The sequence below is a fragment of the Lactuca sativa genome, chromosome 8 (genome assembly GCF_002870075.4).
Source record: "Lactuca sativa cultivar Salinas chromosome 8, Lsat_Salinas_v11, whole genome shotgun sequence".
Lineage (NCBI taxonomy): Eukaryota > Viridiplantae > Streptophyta > Magnoliopsida > Asterales > Asteraceae > Lactuca > Lactuca sativa.
Genome location: NC_056630.2, coordinates 117,045,424 through 117,067,743, shown reverse-complemented (window position 1 = coordinate 117,067,743; position 22,320 = coordinate 117,045,424). Strand labels below are relative to the sequence as shown.

The following is a 22,320-nucleotide window of genomic DNA, read 5'->3' as shown; positions in this document are numbered from 1 at the left end:
TTCTTTCGAACAATGCTCATTTTATGCAACCCTCTGAATCCATCCTCAGAAAGTTTTTTAACCTCAAGATATTTTTGGTTAAGCTACCCAAGCATACATAATATAGAAATTACAACTTTAAATACCACCATGGAGCTCTTGGAATTCTTCTTTTCTTTGATATTTGATCTTTGATTGCTTGAATTCACCATATTTATAATTTTTGGTATCTTCAACTTTTGATTCTTTGGAATTTTGATCTTTGATCTTCATACTTTGATAGCTCCAAAATATAGAAAGTTTTTAACCTCAAGATATTTTTGGGTTAACCTCTGGTCCATATTATTCAGCATAGCCATCATAGCTTCTATTTCTTCGGTTTGTGCACCTCCACTGCCTTTTATTCCATCTTGTCTAGGGTTGTGGTACTCATGAGAGTGCTTCGCGAATTCTTCAATCATCTTCTTGACCTCCCTTGGATTTTTCTTTGTCAAAGGTCCTTGAGAATCAAGGAGTTGTCTTCTCATAACATTGACCCCATCATTGAAGATTGACGTCTCTTGTTGAACATTAAGATCATGTTGAGGGCAATTTCTAAGCAAGCCTTTGTAACGCTCCCATGCTTCATATAATGACTCCCCCGACTGTTGTTCAAAGTTGGCTATTGCCTTCTTGAGTTTAGCTATCTTGGATGGTGGGCAAAATTGGTCAAGAAACTGCTCATGCATTTGAGCCCAAGTGGTGATCGTTCCTGGTGGAAGTGATTTTAACCACTCTTTAGCAGCTCCCTTAAAAGTAATGGGAAGCATCCTAAGCAAGACGGTGTTTCTATTGACATTTGGGACATTGAAGTAATCCGCAATGTCATTGACTTCATCGAGATGCTTAAAAGCATCCTCATGATACTTCCCATAAAATGGGATATCCTTTAGTGCAGTCAAGATGTGCCCCTTCAGCTCGAATGTGGCAGTGGCAGGTATTGCGGGTTGGACTAAACCGGGACCCACATCCTCTCGGATCCACTTCTTGTAAGCTCCCATGGACATCTCCTCAATGTTTGCCATTTCGTCCTCTTGCTTGTCTTCGGGCTCACTCGCAAATATTTCAAATTCTAGGTCTGACTCGTATTCTGATTCGTGTGGATTAGAAACTGGACCAAATTCTTCAACTTTGCCTTTATCCTTTGGGGTTGAACTTGACTCTCTTGTCTTCTTTCCCGACTTCCTTGAAAAGGCTGATTTTAGTTCTTGCAATGGCGTCTTCTTTGGCGTGTGATCTTCCTTCGCGTTCTTATTCTTATTTTTGTGAAGGGCTGACTCCGGATCTTCAAGTGGTGGTACCAAAGGTGTGTTAGAGCCTCTGGTCATGAACTCCTGCAAACTAAACAAAATAACGACGTAAAAACGAACTAAAATAGAAAAATAAACTAAAAACTAAAGAAAAATAAAAATCACAGTTCTCACGTCGTGAGGCTATAAACTCACGTCGTGAGTTCTGTAATCAGAAAAAAATCAAACCTTCCTAGAAACTAAACAAAATGAATAAAAACTGATAACTACTGAATTCACGTCGTGAGAGGTGCCCTCACGTCGTGGAAACTGAACAAACAGAAAGAAAAATTAAAAACTAATGCTACTAAAACCTTTGCTGGAAATTAACTTTTTGATGGTTTTATCCCATAAAAAGAATCGATTAACCTAAAGCAAATAAATAAATAATAAACTAGCCAAAAACTTGACGTGCATGATAGTACCCACTAATTTTATAATTTATAACCTAACTAACTAACTAAATAAAATGCACCTACGTAGTGTACCTAGTCGAATTATAGAATAGTTTGGTAAGTTGGGTGTCGATCACAAGGAACGGTGTTATTAATTAATCTATTCACTACTAAATTAATCTAACTATTAATAAGCTAAAAAGGGGTTTTTATCTAATTTTCCAAGTTTATATGAACTTAATCCTTTATAAAAAAAACTCAATCAATAAACAAAACACTTCTGTTAGTTCGAATTCGCTTTCACTCAATGGTTATACATTGGCTATGATTATTACTGTTGGTGACCAATTAAGGAAGTATTAGCAATTTAGTTCTATATCTACTAATTATTAATCAATTCATGTAAATCTATTTATGGTCATACAATAGTTAACACATAATCAATTATTAAATAAGATTGGAGCCATGAAAGATTGATTCATCAAAACACAATTACAGTCATAATATGAGTTCTCTAACACAACTTGATTTAATGATTCAATTACTAATCTAAGATTAGTTTGATCTTAGCTCCAATAAACTAGTGTTCACTATATTATTAGGTATTCAAGTTCATGCAGATTTGTGTTCACTAACTACACAGAACAAGAATTCAAAGCAAGAATCAAATAATTAATTCAAGCATGCTAGGTAAAATCAATCAACACAAGCATATCACCAACAAGTAAAGTTAAGTCTAATGCATTAAAACCATGAGTTCCACCTTTATCTAGCTAACAGAAGCAGCTAGATTTAGCTGGACATATTAACAGCTAAACAAACAAATACTATAATCAAAAACATGTTTAAATGTACCAATCTATAAAGACAGATTAAGAACTTCTCCTTCCTTGGTGTTAAAACCAATTTCCAAAGATTCTTTTCCTCTGAATTTCGTCTCTAGGAATCCTCCTAGGCCAGCCAAAGTTGTCCCCAATCGTAATGGAGAAGGATATATATTTTCTAAAATTACCGTTCACGTCATGAGAATTTAAAACTCACGTCGTGAACTCGAGGTAATCGTGATCGTTACGGATTCCTTCACCTGGATGCTTATCTTCTAACTTTTTTCTACTCACGTCGTGAACCATCAACTGTTCACGTCGTGAGTACGTCTTTTTTTGGGTGTTTTCCTTGTCTTTCAAGCCTTCCACCTCCAAAGTTCCATCCTTTAACACTTTTAGTCCCTTTCTTCAAAATGTCTTCTTTTTGCTGCAAAATATAATTTAACCTTATAAGTATCATTATTCTATGCAAATGACCAAAATATATATAAAAATGTACTTAAATATTGCCTAAAAATATGTATAAAAATGGCAATATAAGTAAGAAATTCTATTAGCTTTATTTGATTCAAGTTCCAAATGTCATGCTAGATAGGATAAGAGCCTTGAAAAAATAATTGTTTGTATGTATCTTAGTCAAACATAGATCCAAGGTTTCTAGGGTTGCATGTACACCATAGGAGTGTTAGAATAATCAAAACCCATCAAAAGGCTCTAAAATGACTCTTATGTTGCATGGGACCTTCCTTGGGTGCAAAAGCAACCCAAATCTGCTTTGCGACTCCTTCCAAGACCTAGATCTGAAGTCTGGACCCCCAACCATGTTTGCAATCATGGTTGGCCACCTCATTTGGCTTAAAAGCCCTAAATCTTCCCCAAAAAGGGATCTAACAAATGAACAATCAAGGTACAGACTTTATACCTTTCAAGGACTGGAAATGATGCACCAAACTCGAATCCTTCAGTCTCCTCTTGATCCTTCTATGCTCTTCCTTCTTCCTTGAGGTCAAAACTCACAAAAATCACTCAAAAGCCTTAGATCTTGAACCAAAACACTTAGGGTTTACTAGGGAGGGTTTCCGGGAGCATTAGGGACGAGTGGTGGCTGAATGAGATGATTAAATAGGGTGCAAACCCTCATATTAGGGTTTTTGTCAAGTCAGAGCCTACTCGTCGAGTCCGGGACCCGACTCGATGAGTCCATCACTTAAATCCCGCGTCCCATCCCGCTTATACTCAACGAGTTGGTCCTTCAACTCGCCGAGTCCAAGGCCAAAAATGCAAAATATTTAAATAAATTACATACCAGGAACCAGGTGCTACATTCACTTCCTCCACCTCCTCCAATAATTCTCCCTAACCCACAAGCTCAAAGACTTGAAAATTTCATGGTCACTCAAGACCTATTGGCTAGCAAACACCAAGATGGAAAGTTTGTGTGTACACATGTTAGGAGTCGATGTCTCAAGGAAGCTGGTTGTTGATTTGGTTCTTCTTTCACTCCCTGAGTCGTATAGTGAGGTCATTAAGGACTACTATATGACAGATCACGACATGACCCTTATCGATCTTGCCTATTTGCTTGTTGCAGCTGAATCAGCAATGATTTGGCACACCGGTAAAGTAAATTTGATTGGAAGATCTACTTCGCAAACTTCCTTGGACAATGACAATGGAAACATTGGAAGTCCAGAAAATATTTCTCTTTCCAAGGGAAAGGGAAAGGCTAAGTCTGAGATTGTCCTGTGTACCATTCCCAAAGAGTCCATATGTTTCTATTGCCAAGAGAACGGGTATTGGTTGCGAAGCTTCCATATTTACCTGAAAGATCGCAAAGATGGTAAAGTCAAAACGTTTGACTCTACTTCAGGTAAAATCCACTATCTAACTCTATTGAGTGATGGGTTTGAGCCAAAAGAACATCATATGTGCTCATGCAAACCCTAATGATTGGATCTAGGTTTCTCTATTGTACATGCATTCATCCAAGACTTTCAAACCCTAGATCTAGCATATGATATTCGAAATTAACATAATAAATAGATCTAGATGATTACCTTGTTGTTGATTGAAGATCTTGAACCCTTGAGAACTTTAGCACCTCAAGTGTTGTGCCTCTAATGAATCACAAACACCAATAGCAATTGGAGGAAAGCAAGAGAGAGATGGGAGAGGAGAATTTCGGCTCTAGGACTTCTAGGGTTCAGGTGGCCGAAATTCCCATGCCCAAGGGTCCTTTATATATGTGTAGGAATTAGGGTTGTAGTCATTATCCTTATCTGGTTACTTAGCCACCAAGCATCCCATAAGATAATTCTAGAATCCCTATCATGGACGAATTATTAAGGCTTTATCCCTAGAATTCGTCCACCCTATCTATTAGGGTTTCCTTGCCCAACTTTGCAACTATCACATAATTACAGTTCAATACCCTTAAGTTCAATTAACTTCTTTTCATCACAAAATTAATGCTTAATTAATTCCTGACCAATGTTAATTAAACAAATATGATTTCTCTTTTATTATATTAGTCTTATAATATATTAATAAACCATAATCACCTCTTTCTATATTACTCCTCCATTTAAGTTGCTTTGGTGAAGGCAACCCAAAAGGACCATGCACAAGCGGGTCAACTACATACCAAATATAGTTATGGACTTAGACACTAATCCAACAGTCTCCCACTTTGATAAGTCTAATAACTATAAATGCAAATGTAACTTCTGGATCCGATTAGCAATCGCAGTTCTCAAAACTATTTATCTTATCAATAATCTGTCCTTAAGATAAGGGATCGTATAATCCTATGTTCTAGATAACGTGCGGACAATTACATGGAACATAGTCATACTTATTGTCCAACAGCTTGTTTCTCGATCTCAGATCCGTTTGACATAGAACTTAATTGACCACATCGATTCAGTCCTGACCGGGCCCGACACATGAGTCAAACCAAATTATCGAGGATCCCTGATATCGCTTTTATCCTCTTAGAATAAAAGGAACAAATAAACTTCGACTTATATGCATTTACCATTCACTAATAAAATCATACACAACAACGCGTTTTATAACATCAAGTTACTGATGCGTTTACGCATTATCAATGCACAACCAATTAGCAAATAATAAACCATATATCTAGGTTTTATGACCATATGATATTATCGTCTTGCGATCACTCGTGATAAATTCCATGAAGTGATTCCAAGAAGCGTGGGTTTATTCCAATGCTCTAAATTTGTTCATAAGCACTCATGAACGTTGTAGCAAACTCTTGCTATGTCTAAGACACTTTAGACAGTCTACACACCAATTCATGACAGTCTTCACTCATACCTACTTCCAAAATATGAACGACTGTGGACCGTTTGAATAATCTTATTATTCAGAAATTCAAAATATGCAAAATGAAATAATAGGTAAACAATTAACATAAGACAGTAGCTTTACTCATAAATAATACCCATTTATTTAATCATCAAATGTTAATTACAATTTATCTATTACACATTTCTAAACTATTTAATCTAAACTAATATCGTCCTTCAACCCGATGCTCCTAACGTGCTGCAAGTGCTTAACCCTGCTCAGTCCCTTCGTAAGCGGATCTGTTGGGTTATCCTCCGACAATACCCTCTTCACTATGAGGAGTCCTTATTCCACCCGATGTCAAATAAAGTGATATTTTTTTCGATATGTCGAGATATGCCATGATCCCTCGGTTTCATGGTCAAGGCAACCGCTCCTTCATTATCACAGAAAATTTCCATAGGCTCCTGTATGGCCAGTAAAACTCCAAGGTCTCCAATGAAGTTCTTCAACCATATTTCCTCCTTTGATGCTTCGCTCACTGCAATGTACTATGATTCGCACATTGAATCAGCTACGGTCTCTTGCTCGGAACTTTTCCAAGTCACTGCTCCTCCATTTAGGGTAAAGACCCAGCCCGACTGCGAACAGTAGTTGTCCCTGTCGGTCTGAAAACCGGCGTCACTGTACCCTTGCACCTTTGAGTCATCACTCCCACCGAGGACTAGAAACCATTCCTTGGTCCTCCGAAAGTACTTAAGAATATTCTTGACTATGGTCCAATATGCTTTGCCAGGGTTCCCTTGATATCTGCTGACCATGCTCAAAGAAAAGGCCACATCAGGGTGAGTACAAGTCATAGCATACATGATCGAGCCAACTGCGGAAGTGTATGCTACTAGGCTCATCTCTGCTATCTCGACTTCGGTACTCAAACTTTGAGTCTTACTCAACTTGGCATAACATTGGATTGGTAACTCTCCCTTATTTGAATTCTCCATACTAAAACGCTTTAGTACCTTGTCTAAGTAAGTATTCTGACTAGGTCTTATTAGTCTCTTACTTCTGTTTCTCACTATCCTTATTCCCAGAATATAGGCAGCCTCTCCGAGGTCCTTCATAGAGAAGCACTTCTTGAGCCAGGACTTAACCTCCTGCAGTGTTGGGATGTCGTTTCCTATGAGTAGTATGTCATCGACATACAATACGAGGAAGCTTACTATACTCTGTAACGTCTGCAGATCCAGGCTAGTCAATTTAGAGACAATAAGCATCAAAAATGAGTTTTTGATGGAAGATTATTTAGAAGGATTAATCTTTTCCAAGTGTTAGTATATGTTACAAGGGTTCCGTAGATATAAAGAACGTCGGAATTTGAGTTATAACGAAGAAGTTATGACTCGTCGAAGTTTTACGGCTAAACCAGCACGACACCCGGAATCGTAAAAAGTGAATTTACGATAAAATACTTTTTAGCCTTAGCGATCTAAACGAAAGTAGTAGTATATGTTAAACCGAGATTGAGCATAAAAAGAACGTCCAAATCTAACTTCGTATGAGGAAGTTATGATTTTTCTAAGATTTAGCATAACAGTACACAGCCCGAAATCTGAATTTTAGATCGGTCGAGTTTTAGCCAAAATAATCTAAACGAGAAATGAAGATATCGTTAATAGGAGTTAAATGATAAAAAGACAATCGAAAACGGAGCTCGTATGCGAAAGATATGGACGAATCTTAGTCGCTACTCTTCGAGCGCAATGAATTCGATACAATTTTGTAAATATGAGATAGAGTGAGAATTAGCCGACGGGATCTAAATGAGAGTTGTGATACTCGTAAATACCAATGCGTGGATATAAATAATGTCGATAATAGAGCTCGTATGCGAAAGATATGGATGAAACTTAGTCCCTACTCTTCGAGCGCGATAAATTCGATACAATTTTGCAAATCGGAGGTAGAATGAGAATTAGCCGACGAGGTCTAAATGAAAGTTGTAGTACTCATAAATATCAACGTGTAGATATAAAGAACATAGAAAATGGAGCTCGTACACGGAAGATCCGGACGAAGCTTAGGGGCTACTCTATGATAAAATCCCTATAAATAAAGGATGAATCCTTCATAATTTCTTCACACCATAACCTTTCTTTCTCTCTCTAACTTCTCTCTAGCCTACTTAAACCCCTCCCAAGTCTAGGGAACCTCCCTAGCACAAGAAGAAATCCCCGGAGCGCCCGACGGCTCCGAGAAGAAAAACTTTCGGCTCGGAAACGTTGCTCCAGCAAAGCCCGGTTTTTAATAAAACTCGCTGTAAGTGAGCTACGCCTATACTATATTTAATATAGATTTTATTTAATTATAGTAGCATTATTAGGACCTTAACATAATTATTTGGGCTATTATTATGAGTTATATTGAGTGTTATTTAACGCTTATATAATAGTAATAATAGCTAGACTATTAATTAGTTGCGGTTAACGTTAAAAACTAAACCCTAATGGTATTGATACTAGGTTTTGTCGAGGAAAATTGTTTTGAGATAACAAAGCGCTTTTTGAGTTCGGAATCACCACCTAATCAGGTGAGTGCATGGTCCCTTTCATCTTACACATAGATATGAAGTATTTATATATATTACGTGTTGTGAGTGCATGGTCTCTTTCATCTTACACATAGATATGAAGTATTTTATATAAACTACGTGCTATGTGTGCATATTATCTGTATACTTACTATCTATGCTGGATGAACAATTTTATACAAGTTTTAAATGATTTAAACTATATACGTATTTTATATCTACAAATATGTTGGGTATAACATGGGTAGATGAATGATGAGAGATAAAAGATGATATGAGTGATCATTGGCAGCTATAGACCTAGTGCTTATTGAATAAACGCTGGTAGCTATGGACTTAGTACCTGATATATAAACGTTGGTAGCTATGGACTTAGTACCTAAACACCGGTAGCTATGGATTTAGTACCCGATCAATGAACTTTAGCAGCTATGGAATTAGTGTTTTACGAACGAGCATTGGCAGCTATGGACTTAGTGCCAGTCCTATAACCCTAGAAGCAAAGGACCTTGGAATAAACGAATGCAGGATAGATGACTCTTAGGATAGATCCTTAAGAGTAAAGAAGATAATGGGGATGGGTAATTGGGTTGATTGTTTGATTGTTTAAACATAATAATTATATTATTGTGTGTTGAAAACTCTATGTACTCACCAGGTTTCCCAACCTGACCCACTCAACTTATTTATATCATAGGTGTTGATATGAAGTCGCATTACACTGAGAGATTAAGGAGATATAAATCACTAGTGATAATGAATGTAAGTTCTGTTTATGCTTATGTTTTTGTATAGACGATGACATCCCAAATGTTTTAAAATGAATAAAAATAATTTTCTTCAGAAATGCTTTGATAACGTATTTATCATGCTTTACTGGGAATAAATTACGCAACATTTTTATTAAAAGATGTACTCTTATTTTTATAAAGCATAAACAAAAATCGTTCTTTTCTGGCCGTGAAAATAGGGATGTCACATACTCCCACTGGCTTTGACATATGCACATGGTTCATCCTCGCTTCATAGAAAACCAAACTCTTTGACTTTCTCATTGAAACAAAGATTCCATCTGCGAGACGCATGTTTCAGTCCATAAATGGACTTATCAAGCTTGCACACTCTATTTGGATGTTTCGCACTTACAAAACCCTCTGGCTGATCCATGTAAACATCCTTAGCCAACTTTCCATTACGGAAAGCGGTTTTGACATCCATCTGCCATATTTCATAGTCATGAAATGCAACAATGGCCAACATCACCCTAATAGACTTTATCTTTGCAACCGGTGAGAAGGTTTCATCATAGTCAACTCTAGGAGTTTGAGTGAAACCATTCGCAACTAATCGTGCCTTATAGGTGTGCACATTCCCATCCATGTCGGTCTTCTTCTTGAAGATCCATTTGCACCGGACCATCTTACGACTTGATACATAGTCAACCAAATTCCAAACTTGGTTGTCATACATAGACTGAATCTCGTTTTCCATCGCCTCTTTCCACTTTACAGACTCTGGGCCTGCCATGGCTTTCCTTATATCTGTTAGGCTCGTCCAAATTCATTAGTGTACTATCACTAATGAACGTATCCCCTTCGGTAGTAATATGAAAACCATAAAACTGGGGTTGAACCCTAACTCTTTCGAAACGTCTAAGAGGTAAGGACTTGTCAATCGGTTCAACCGAAGTTTCCTCCTCGGGTTGAGCGACAGCGTTAGAGGTTCCTTCAACGCTCGATTCTTGAAGCTCTTCAAGATCGATTTGCCTCCCACCGTCCCCTAGGCTTATGAGTTCTCGCTCACGGAAAACCCCTCTCCTCGCGACAAAGACAATGTTGTCACTCGGTCTATAGAAGAGATATCCAAAGGAATTCTACGGGTAGCCGATGAAAATACACCGCTCACTACGAGGTTTGAGATTGTCGTGAGTCTCTCGTCTTATGAAAGCCTCGAAACCCCAAAACTTGATATGTGACAATGAGGGAGCTTTCCCTGTCCACATCTCGTGAGGTGTTTTGACAACCTTCTTCGTATGGACTAAGTTAAGGATATGGGCGGCAGTCTCTAAGGTATACCCCTAGAATGAGATAGGTAGTGAAGCACGACTCATCATGGAACGAACCTTGTCTAGCTAGGTTCGATTATGCTTCTCAGCCATAGAGTTCAACTGCGGTGTCTTATTTGGCGTCAATTGCGAAACGATTCCACATTCCTTGAGGTAGTCGTGGAATTCAAGACTTAGGTACTCTTCACCACGATCAGATCGAAGCATCTTGATTTTCCTGCCCAACCGATTCTCCACTTCTTGTTTAAACTCTTTGAACTTTTCAAAAGTTTCTGAATTGTGCCTGATTAAGTAGATATACCCATATCTGTTATAATCATCGGTAAAAGTCATATAGAAGCGGCTCGCATACTTTGCGGTGGATCTAAAGGGCCCTCTTACATCGGTGTGTATGACATCCAATAAACCCTCACCCCTTTTCACAAGTGCAGTAAAGGGTGACTTGGTCATCTTTCCAAGTAAACGAGACTCGTGTACGTCATCGTCCCTAAGGTCGAATGACTCCAACACTCCATACTTTTGGAGTTGGGCTATGTGTTTCTTGTTGACATGTCCAAGACGACAATGCCACAAGCATGCTTTATCCATACTATTGGAAGAATCAACACACAACAAATCATTTCCTAAGTTATCTACAACCATCATAGTTTCATATATTCCATTACAAGGCAATGCTTCAAAATATAAAACACTATTAAGATAAGCAAAAATAGAACCCTTTTCATTATCAAATGAATATCTAAATCCTTGTCTATATAAACCATGAAATGAAATGATGTTTCTTGCAATATCTGGAGAATAGCAACAATTATTTAAATCTAAACCTAATCCATTACTAAGAACTAAGGAATATACTCCAATCTTGGTGACAGGCGACGATCTTCTGTTTCCCATGATTAGATTTATCTTCCCATGCTCCACATCCCTATTTCTTCTTAGTCCCTGCAAATCAGAACAAATGTGAAAACCACATTGTGACATCCCCAAAATCACGGCCAGAAAAGACCGATTTTGTTTATGCTTTATAAAAATCAGAGTACTTCATTTTATAAAGGTTACGGAATTTGTTCCCAGAAAAACATGGTAAATACGTTATTAAAACATTTTCGAAGAAACGTATTTATTTCATTTTAAAATGTTTGGGATGTCATCGTTAATACCGAAACATAAGCATAAACAGAACTTACAATGATTTACACTAGTGATCTATATCTCTTTAAATCTCTCAGTGTAATGTCACTTCACTTCGTCACCTGTGATATACATAAACTGAGTGGGTCAGGTTGGGAAACCTGGTGAGTACATAGGGTTTTCAGCCCACAATAATATAATTGTTATGTTTAATCATCAAACAATTAACCCCATTACCCATCCCCGTTATCTTCTTTACTCTTTAAGGATTTAACCTAAGAGTCGTCTATCCTGCATTCGTTTATTCCGAAGTCCCTTACTTCCAGGGTTATAGGACTGGCACTAAATCCATAGCTGCCAATGTTCGTTCATAAAGCACTAATTCCATAGCTGCTATAGTCTATTCATCGGGTACTAAATCCATAGCTACCAGTCTTTATCTAATAGGTACTAAGTCCATAGCTACCAATGTTCAACAGGTACTAAATCATTAGCTACCAGCGTCTAACTAATAGGTACTAAGTCCATAGCTACCAATTCCCAACAGGTACTAAATCCATAGCTACCAACGTCTAAATGGTACTAAGTCCATAGCTACCGATGTTCGTCTCACAGGCACTAAGTCTATAGCTGCCAATATATACTCACGTCATCTTCTATCTCTCATCATTCATCTACCCATCTCATACCCAACATATTCGTACATATAAAATACGTATACAGTTTAAATCCTTTAAAACATGTATAAAACGTTCATCCAACATAGAAAGCAAGTATTCAGATAATATGCACACATAGCATGTAGTTTATATAAAATACTTCATATCTATGTGTAAGATGAAAGGGACCATGCACTCACCTGAGTAGGTGGTGACTCAGTACTCGGACAACGCTTCGATACTCTCAAAACGATATTCCTTCGATAAAACCTAGTATCGATACCACTAGGGTTTAGTTTAACGATAACCGCGACAAATTAATTAGTCCGAGTATTATTAAGTGTTAATAATACTCGATATAACTCATTTTAATAGCCCAAATAATTATTTTAAGGACCTAATAACATTCCTATAATTATATGAAAGCTATATTAAAAATTGCGTAAGCGTAGCACACTTACAGCGAATTTTATCGAAAACCGGAACTTAATTGGAGCAGCGTTTCGAAACCGAAAAACTCCTTTTTCTCGGGACTCCGGGAGCCTCGGGGCTTCCCTAGGGTGCTAAGGGGCTTAACTAGGGTTTAGGGGTGGTTTGGGGTTGTAGAGAGAGAAAGTAGTGAGAGAAAGAGTTGATTTTTGGTGTGAAAAACCGGCTGCCTTCGCACCCCTTTTATAGGTGCGAGGCTTCGCACTACGCGGGGCGTTCAGAAGGTTACGCGGGGCGTAACTTCGGATAAGGGTGCCAGATGGCGAGACCTCGGTGGTGCGTCGTGGCTTCTTCTGGACCGAGAATGGCTAAGCGAACGCGGCGCGTACGAGACCGAACGCTGGGCGTAGCGAGGGGCGACGCGTCACTCATCCGAGGCGACTTCAGCGATCATCATCGGACGGCTGGGAAAGCGCCACGTCAGCGAATTCGTATCAGGTCTCGCAAAAACGAGTACAAACTTTAAAAATTCGTAACTTTCTCATACGAACTCCGTTTTCGACGTTCTTTATATCCACGCGAAGGTGGGAACATACTCTACAACTTTCGTTTAGACTTCGTTGGCTAATTTTGGCTCGATTTTAATTTTTATATTATCAACGGGCCGGGACACGATTGGTCCGTTAAATCCTCATAACTTCTTCATCCGACATCCGTTTTCGCCCATCTTTTTCTCGTTACGCTACTCTCAACGAGATCTTTGATTCTCGTTTAGGTCGTGTCGGCTAAAAACCGCTCGATCAAATATTCGAATTTCGGGCTGTACACTGCTAGTCCGAAACTTCGAAAAATCATAACTTCTTCATTTGAAGTCAGATTTGGGCGTTCTTTTTATCGATGTTCTTAGTTTAACATATTCTACGACTTCCGTTTAGATTGCTAAGGCTAAATCTCGCTCTATCATAAATTCATTATTTATGCTTCCCGGTGTCGTGCCGGTTTTGCCGTAAAACTTCGACGGGCCATAACTTCTTCGTTATAACTCGGATTTCGGCGTTCCTTATATGTACGGAAACCTTGTGGCATACTCTAAAACTTGGTTTAAGATTATTTATTCTAAATAATCTTTTGTCGAAAAGTCGTTTTCGACCCCTATTGCCTCTAAATTGACTAGCCCGGATTTGCGGGCGTTACAATTATCTCCCCCTTAGGATGATTACGTCCCGGAATCATCAACGAAACATGGTCGTATAATGACTCCATACGTCGTCTCTTCATCCTAGGTAATAATTATAACTTCTACCTTCCTTCAAGTCTATCTCTCAGACTTATTGACTGTATGTAGTACTCGATCGTGCACCTGCTCTCTTCCTCAGGCTAGACTCCAAATTACGATCTTCAAGTCAAAATCTCGATCCTTACTGGATACGAATTTGAGATGACTTCTTTTATTACTACTATGGATCGATGTGTCATATTCTAATGACCTATCATCGTATGTTGCAACACTTAGACTTAGGTCTCTTAGAGTTAAATTCTAAAACAGACTATGCCTTCCTTCATTTTCTAATGTGATATAATCACACTTTAACATTAGGCATTTCTAGCTACCAACTTCTTTAACAACGAGTGCGATACTTCTATTGATCGCTTTAATTTCGACCGTTTGGTTTAAGTCGGACGCTACATCAAACTTGGTTCTCTGAACCACACAACATACTCATCGTAGTCGGACTCGATTCGATATGACCACAAGGGTCGGAATATCAACAATCTTCTTAGTCATTACCGAAACGATGGTAACGACATACTTGAATAAAACGAAATCAATTTCTAGCTTCTCGGTAACCTTGTGACTTTCCCTGATCCAAGTGTGAGTCCTGTGCTTCCGGTAGTATAGGCCTCTACTACCATTCACACCTACTCATACTCGTCCCAAGTATTGTCTCGCAGTTTCCCAAGTCACCATGCAGCAAATCACACAATCATTCGACACATCAGATAACAAAACGAAGGTTTTATATTAATTCTTGAAACGATTACATAGGTGTTCAAGTTCACCCTAGACTATGCCTCTACTAGGCTACATCATAAAATACTATGGCTACTACATAACTTGATCTTCTGATATGAAGTCCTCATCCGTGATTCCTCGCACGGTTTTCTGCTTCGTCGAGGATCATGTGAAATGCTCTTGGCCTTGGTGGCGTTTCTGGTCTTATTGCTTTATTTTTCTTTGGGCAGTTTCTGGACATATGCCCCTTGCCTCCACATCCGTAGCATACTTTATCATCATGTGTGCAGTCTTTGGAATAGTGACCAGTCCTCCCACACTTGTAACAAGTCACTTCTTCATTGCACTTCCCACCATGCTTCTTCTTGCATCTATCACACCATCTTGCTTCACCTCCATCTCCTCCTCCAAGCTTTGAGAATTTGCTTTCCTTGTTCGACCTCGAAGATCCTTCAAACTTCCGCTTCTCTCCTGCCTTATCTTTTTCTAGACCTTTTTCTCTTATCTGGGCCTCTACGTTCTTAGCTGCCCTAACAGCTGCTTTCAAGGTAGTTGCCATCTTGACCATTGGGCCAAAGTCAGTGGGCAATCCGTTAGCAAACCTATCAATCTTGGAGAGTTCAGTAGGCACCAAGTAGGGGAATAGCTTCATCCTCTCGGTAAATGCGGTGGCATACTCATCAACACTCATCTTCCCTTTCTTCAGGTTCTGAAACTCGTTGTTTAGGTCTATCAGATCTACCTCCGAGCAGTACTGCATTTTCAACTGTTCCAAAAACTCTTCCCACGACATCCTTAAGGCTTCTCCTCGTGGCATCGTATCTGCCAATAGCTTCCACCAGCTCAAGACTCCAGTTTTCAGTTGTCTTACTGCGAAGACAGTCTTCTGTTTCTCGTTACAGCTGCAGCTCTCAAACACCATCTCCATCTCGGAGATCCAATCCATAATCTCAACCGGCTTCGGGCTTCCTGAGAGACTTGGCGGTTTCGCACCCAAGAAATTCTTGTACATCCGCCCATCCTTGTTGTTTCTCCCTTCTGGGCCATCCCTTTGCTCACCTTGAGTCCCTACTTGACTCACTTGGCGGCTGTAGTTCCCTTCCTCGGATTGCTCGGGAACTGGCTCCGTCGGTTCAACATGTACGGTAGGTTCGTCCCTATTCAACATCCGTCTCATTTCTTCCCTTTGTTCAGCCAACATAGCCCGAATCATGGCTTGAACTCCAGCCATGGTGACTGGCTCAGGTGCAACTTCTTCTACAACAGGTATTTGCTGAACCACTGGGGGTTGGTTCCTGTTCCCATTTGCGTTTACGTTTCCGCTACGGGTCCTTACCATCTCGATCTATACACCGAATAAGGTGAATTTAGACCTTTACTTGATGTCTAAATCATCCTTATCACTCCGAAACGTTTACATGCTAGTTCTAATACCGTAGTCGTACGTTTAGAATCCTAAACACATAAGGTTTCCAGATCCGGTCGGCAACAGACCATAGATCCGAACAATTAACAACATATCATGCACAAAGCATTTAGCACATAAAAGCAATTTAGGCATCATTCCTAAAATAAGCTAGTGCTCACACCTCACAATCATCGCTTAGCATTCTAAGTTTAAGTCTAGAAATAAATCCATATTCCTAGTTCGCTTAAACTAATGCTCTGATACCAACTGTGACATCCCCAAAATCACGGCCAGAAAAGACCGATTTTGTTTATGCTTTATAAAAATCAGAGTACTTCATTTTATAAAGGTTACGGAATTTGTTCCCAGAAAAACATGGTAAATACGTTATTAAAACATTTTCGAAGAAACGTATTTATTTCATTTTAAAATGTTTGGGATGTCATCGTTAATACCGAAACATAAGCATAAACAGAACTTACAATGATTTACACTAGTGATCTATATCTCTTTAAATCTCTCAGTGTAATGTCACTTCACTTCGTCACCTGTGATATACATAAACTGAGTGGGTCAGGTTGGGAAACCTGGTGAGTACATAGGGTTTTCAGCCCACAATAATATAATTGTTATGTTTAATCATCAAACAATTAACCCCATTACCCATCCCCGTTATCTTCTTTACTCTTTAAGGATTTAACCTAAGAGTCGTCTATCCTGCATTCGTTTATTCCGAAGTCCCTTACTTCCAGGGTTATAGGACTGGCACTAAATCCATAGCTGCCAATGTTCGTTCATAAAGCACTAATTCCATAGCTGCTATAGTCTATTCATCGGGTACTAAATCCATAGCTACCAGTCTTTATCTAATAGGTACTAAGTCCATAGCTACCAATGTTCAACAGGTACTAAATCATTAGCTACCAGCGTCTAACTAATAGGTACTAAGTCCATAGCTACCAATTCCCAACAGGTACTAAATCCATAGCTACCAACGTCTAAATGGTACTAAGTCCATAGCTACCGATGTTCGTCTCACAGGCACTAAGTCTATAGCTGCCAATATATACTCACGTCATCTTCTATCTCTCATCATTCATCTACCCATCTCATACCCAACATATTCGTACATATAAAATACGTATACAGTTTAAATCCTTTAAAACATGTATAAAACGTTCATCCAACATAGAAAGCAAGTATTCAGATAATATGCACACATAGCATGTAGTTTATATAAAATACTTCATATCTATGTGTAAGATGAAAGGGACCATGCACTCACCTGAGTAGGTGGTGACTCAGTACTCGGACAACGCTTCGATACTCTCAAAACGATATTCCTTCGATAAAACCTAGTATCGATACCACTAGGGTTTAGTTTAACGATAACCGCGACAAATTAATTAGTCCGAGTATTATTAAGTGTTAATAATACTCGATATAACTCATTTTAATAGCCCAAATAATTATTTTAAGGACCTAATAACATTCCTATAATTATATGAAAGCTATATTAAAAATTGCGTAAGCGTAGCACACTTACAGCGAATTTTATCGAAAACCGGAACTTAATTGGAGCAGCGTTTCGAAACCGAAAAACTCCTTTTTCTCGGGACTCCGGGAGCCTCGGGGCTTCCCTAGGGTGCTAAGGGGCTTAACTAGGGTTTAGGGGTGGTTTGGGGTTGTAGAGAGAGAAAGTAGTGAGAGAAAGAGTTGATTTTTGGTGTGAAAAACCGGCTGCCTTCGCACCCCTTTTATAGGTGCGAGGCTTCGCACTACGCGGGGCGTTCAGAAGGTTACGCGGGGCGTAACTTCGGATAAGGGTGCCAGATGGCGAGACCTCGGTGGTGCGTCGTGGCTTCTTCTGGACCGAGAATGGCTAAGCGAACGCGGCGCGTACGAGACCGAACGTTGGGCGTAGCGAGGGGCGACGCGTCACTCATCCGAGGCGACTTCAGCGATCATCATCGGACGGCTGGGAAAGCGCCACGTCAGCGAATTCGTATCAGGTCTCGCAAAAACGAGTACAAACTTTAAAAATTCGTAACTTTCTCATACGAACTCCGTTTTCGACGTTCTTTATATCCACGCGAAGGTGGGAACATACTCTACAACTTTCGTTTAGACTTCGTTGGCTAATTTTGGCTCGATTTTAATTTTTATATTATCAACGGGCCGGGACACGATTGGTCCGTTAAATCCTCATAACTTCTTCATCCGACATCCGTTTTCGCCCATCTTTTTCTCGTTACGCTACTCTCAACGAGATCTTTGATTCTCGTTTAGGTCGTGTCGGCTAAAAACCGCTCGATCAAATATTCGAATTTCGGGCTGTACACTGCTAGTCCGAAACTTCGAAAAATCATAACTTCTTCATACGAAGTCAGATTTGGGCGTTCTTTTTATCGATGTTCTTAGTTTAACATATTCTACGACTTCCGTTTAGATTGCTAAGGCTAAATCTCGCTCTATCATAAATTCATTATTTATGCTTCCCGGTGTCGTGCCGGTTTTGCCGTAAAACTTCGACGGGCCATAACTTCTTCGTTATAACTCGGATTTCGGCGTTCGTTATATGTACGGAAACCTTGTGGCATACTCTAAAACTTGGTTTAAGATTATTTATTCTAAATAATCTTTTGTCGAAAAGTCGTTTTCGACCCCTATTGCCTCTAAATTGACTAGCCCGGATTTGCGGGCGTTACACACATCATGTATCAAGAACCCAAGAAATAGCATGCGATGAATCATTAGATTTAATAGTGTAAATACCTGCGAAGGATGGCTTGATCTTCCCATCCTTAATAGCTTACAGATATTCTGGGCGGCTTCATTTCCAATGCCATATCTTGTGGCAGTTGTGGCACTCTGCCTCCTTGGAGTTTGAGTTGGGTTTAGCAGAACCAACTTTGGTTCCACTAGAGGAGGTACCATCTTGGAATTTCCCTTGTGGTGACTCTTTGAGGGAGCCTTCCTCTTTTTACCCTTCCCTTTCCCAATAGCCAAAACAGGGGCAATAGTAGGAGCGGGAGTTGATGCAACAGACTTATCTTTGATATTGCTCTCATCAGTCCTTAACAAGCCTTGAAGCTTGCTCAAAGTGACCTCTTCCTCATTCATGTTGTAGGTCATGCGGAACTGGTTGTAGCAGGGAGGCAAAGAGTGAAGGATAATGTTGATTGCCAGCTCTTCATCGAAGTTAACATTTAACTTCAGCAGGCGATCAACATCTTTTGCAGATGAGCGGTAAGAGACTCTTCATTACCCATTATAGTAGTGATCATCGAAGTGATGATCTCATACCTTTCTTTCCTAGCGCTCTGGTGTACCGGTACAGCAAGTCTTGATGCATTTCATAGGGATACATGTCCTCAGAGGACTTCTGGAGTTCTGCAGTCATGGTCGCTAGCATGATGCAATGGCCCTTCATAGCATCACGCTCATAGGCCTCAAAGGTCGCGATTTCTTTAGCAAAGGCAGTGTTGAGGTTGATTTCCTTCAGCTTCTCATCGAGGACATAATCTTTGTCCTCGTAACGAATGACCATTCTGATATTACGGATCCAATCATTAAAATTGGACCCGTCAAAGATCACTCTCCCACACAAGTTCATGAGTGAGAACGAGCCAGAGGAATTCGAGTCGAAAGCATTGTTGTTGACCTTTGACATCTGAAAAAGAAAAAGAACGTACAAAGTTTGATTAGAAATGAATCCCCGATTAAACATCCAAATGAGAAATTAGGGCTAGGATCCAACAGCATTATTTACAAATTAGAAGAGGGATGCCGTAATCTAGCAAGTAAATAATTTGAAGATAAGTGAATGACAATTCACTAATTCTCCACCATGAAAAACGAAAAAGAGATTAAGTTTTAAATGTATTGAAAAACTCCTAGATCTTTTGAGATTCATTGAACTTTTCAATGTCATGCTTAAATCTCGATATGCCCCTCTAGTTTGTGACTGGGATGCCGAGGATCACAAAGTGGGTGTGAATAACCATGCAAATATACATGGTGCCCTCATTGTTACATCCACCTATTCGATGTGCCGGTTAACCATACACGCTCCATCGAACTATGACAAACAATGAGTCACCCTTTGCCACCTTTGCTTAGAACCCAGTTAGTGTGCTGGTTAACCACACACGCTCCACTAACGTCTTAGTAAGGGTACAAAGTGTAATTTCATGGAATTGCATTAATTTCACTTTTTCCTAAAGTAACTAAGATTGGGAATTTAAAAAAAACATTTAGTTACTTTATATAGATTCATGATACTTTTAATAAGGAAAGGGTTGCCCTATCCTACCCGTTCGGCTAACGACCCTCCAACAATCAAGGAAGCGGTGGGTGAGAGTGGACACCCATTAAACGGCCATTTTATAAGCCATAACCTTATACTCCCCTTATAGATCGGCTTCGTGAATGAGACCTACTAACGGTAAGACTAGCATTTAAGTTATACATACATATATATATATATATATATGTGTGTGTGTGTGTGTGTGTATATATATATATGTATGTATATATATATATATATATATATATATATATATATATATATATATATATATATATTAATCTTATAATATTATAGAGTATAAGGTTGAATTTTAAACTTGTAAAATTCTAGGGTTTGAAATTTAAATAGTTCAAATTAAACTTTTAATCAAAAATTTAAATTTCAAAACTTGAGGACAAGTTTTGAACTTTTCAAAACACAAAGGATCAAATAGTAAATAATTTTAAATTAAACAATTAATTTAATGATTATCTAAATTTGACCTAATCAATTTTATTTACAAGATAATTCAACAATTATTTCAAATAATTAAATATTATCAAATAAGGAATTTATTATTCAAAAAATTGGTAATTATCAATTGATTTGGTAAGGTTACTCATATAACAGTAACAAAATTCAGATTTTATTAGACAAAAATGATTTAGGTAAATATCATTAAGCAAAACAGCAAGAAATCCCCAAAATCTCTGTCTGACAGCTAAAACTCATCGAGTTCCCAATGCAACTCGTCGAGTTCATCAGACAAACAACCCAAATATCGATTTTAAAGCATGATTGAATAAACAAGGCATCAATACAATAGAAACCAAACAAAACTCTGATACCACTGATGGGTTTGAGCCAAAACAACATCCTATGTGCTAATGCAAACCCTAATTCTTGGATCTAGGTTTCTCTATTGTACATGCATTCATTCAAGACTTTCAAACCCTATATCTAGCATATGATATTCGAAATTAACATAATAAACAGATCTAGATGATTACCTTGTTGTTGATTGAATATCTTGAAGCCTTGAGAACTTTAGCACCTCAAGTGTTGTGCCTCTAGTGAATCACAAACACCAACAACAATTGGAGGAAACAAGAGAGAGAGGGGGGGAGAGAGAGAGAGGAGATGAGAGGAGAATTTCGGCTCTAGGAATTCTAGGGTTCAAGTGGCCGAAATTCCCATACCCAAGGGTCCTTTATATTGGTGTAGGAATTAGGGTTATAGTCATTATCCTTATCTGGTTACTTAGCCACCAATCATCCCATAAGATAATTCTAGAATCCCTATCATGGACGAATTCTTAAGGCTTTATCCCTAGAATTCGTCCACCCTATCTATTAGGGTTTCCTTGCCCAACTTTGCAACTATCACATAATTACAGTTCAGTCCCCTTAAGTTTAATTAACTTCTTTTGATCACAAAATTAATTCTTGAACAATGTTAATTAAACAAATATGATTTCTCTTTTATTATATTAGTCTTATAATATATTAACAAATCATAATCACCTCTTTCTATATTATTCCTCCATTTAATTTGCTTTGGTGAAGGCAACCCAAAAGGACCATGCACAACCGGGTCAAGTACATACCAAATATAGTTATGGACTTAGACACTAATCCAACATTAAGTTCCTAATTGGAGATTCTTAATAAATGATGTAATGGAATTACATTTTGATGTTTTGTAGAATCGAAGAAATGAAAGGAAACTTAAAGGAAGAGTAAGCTGATTCTTATTGTGAGGAGATGGATTTTGATCGCATGGTTCGATGATCAGAATTTTGAGCTGCTGCTTAAGAGTTATGATAGATTTCTTAGGAATAGATAACAACATAGTTTTCATATGTATTTGCACTGTAAGGACAAGTTTTCCGCGCT

At 38.7% G+C, this 22,320-nt stretch overlaps 1 non-coding gene across 1 annotated transcript; it reads left to right on the top strand.

Moving 5' to 3' along the window:
- Window positions 1-552: 552 nt before the first annotated feature.
- On the top strand, window positions 553-659 carry LOC111886580 (small nucleolar RNA R71). Its single transcript, XR_002848496.1, has one exon. It is a non-coding gene; the product is annotated as a small nucleolar RNA R71 (small nucleolar RNA).
- Window positions 660-22,320: the final 21,661 nt, after the last annotated feature.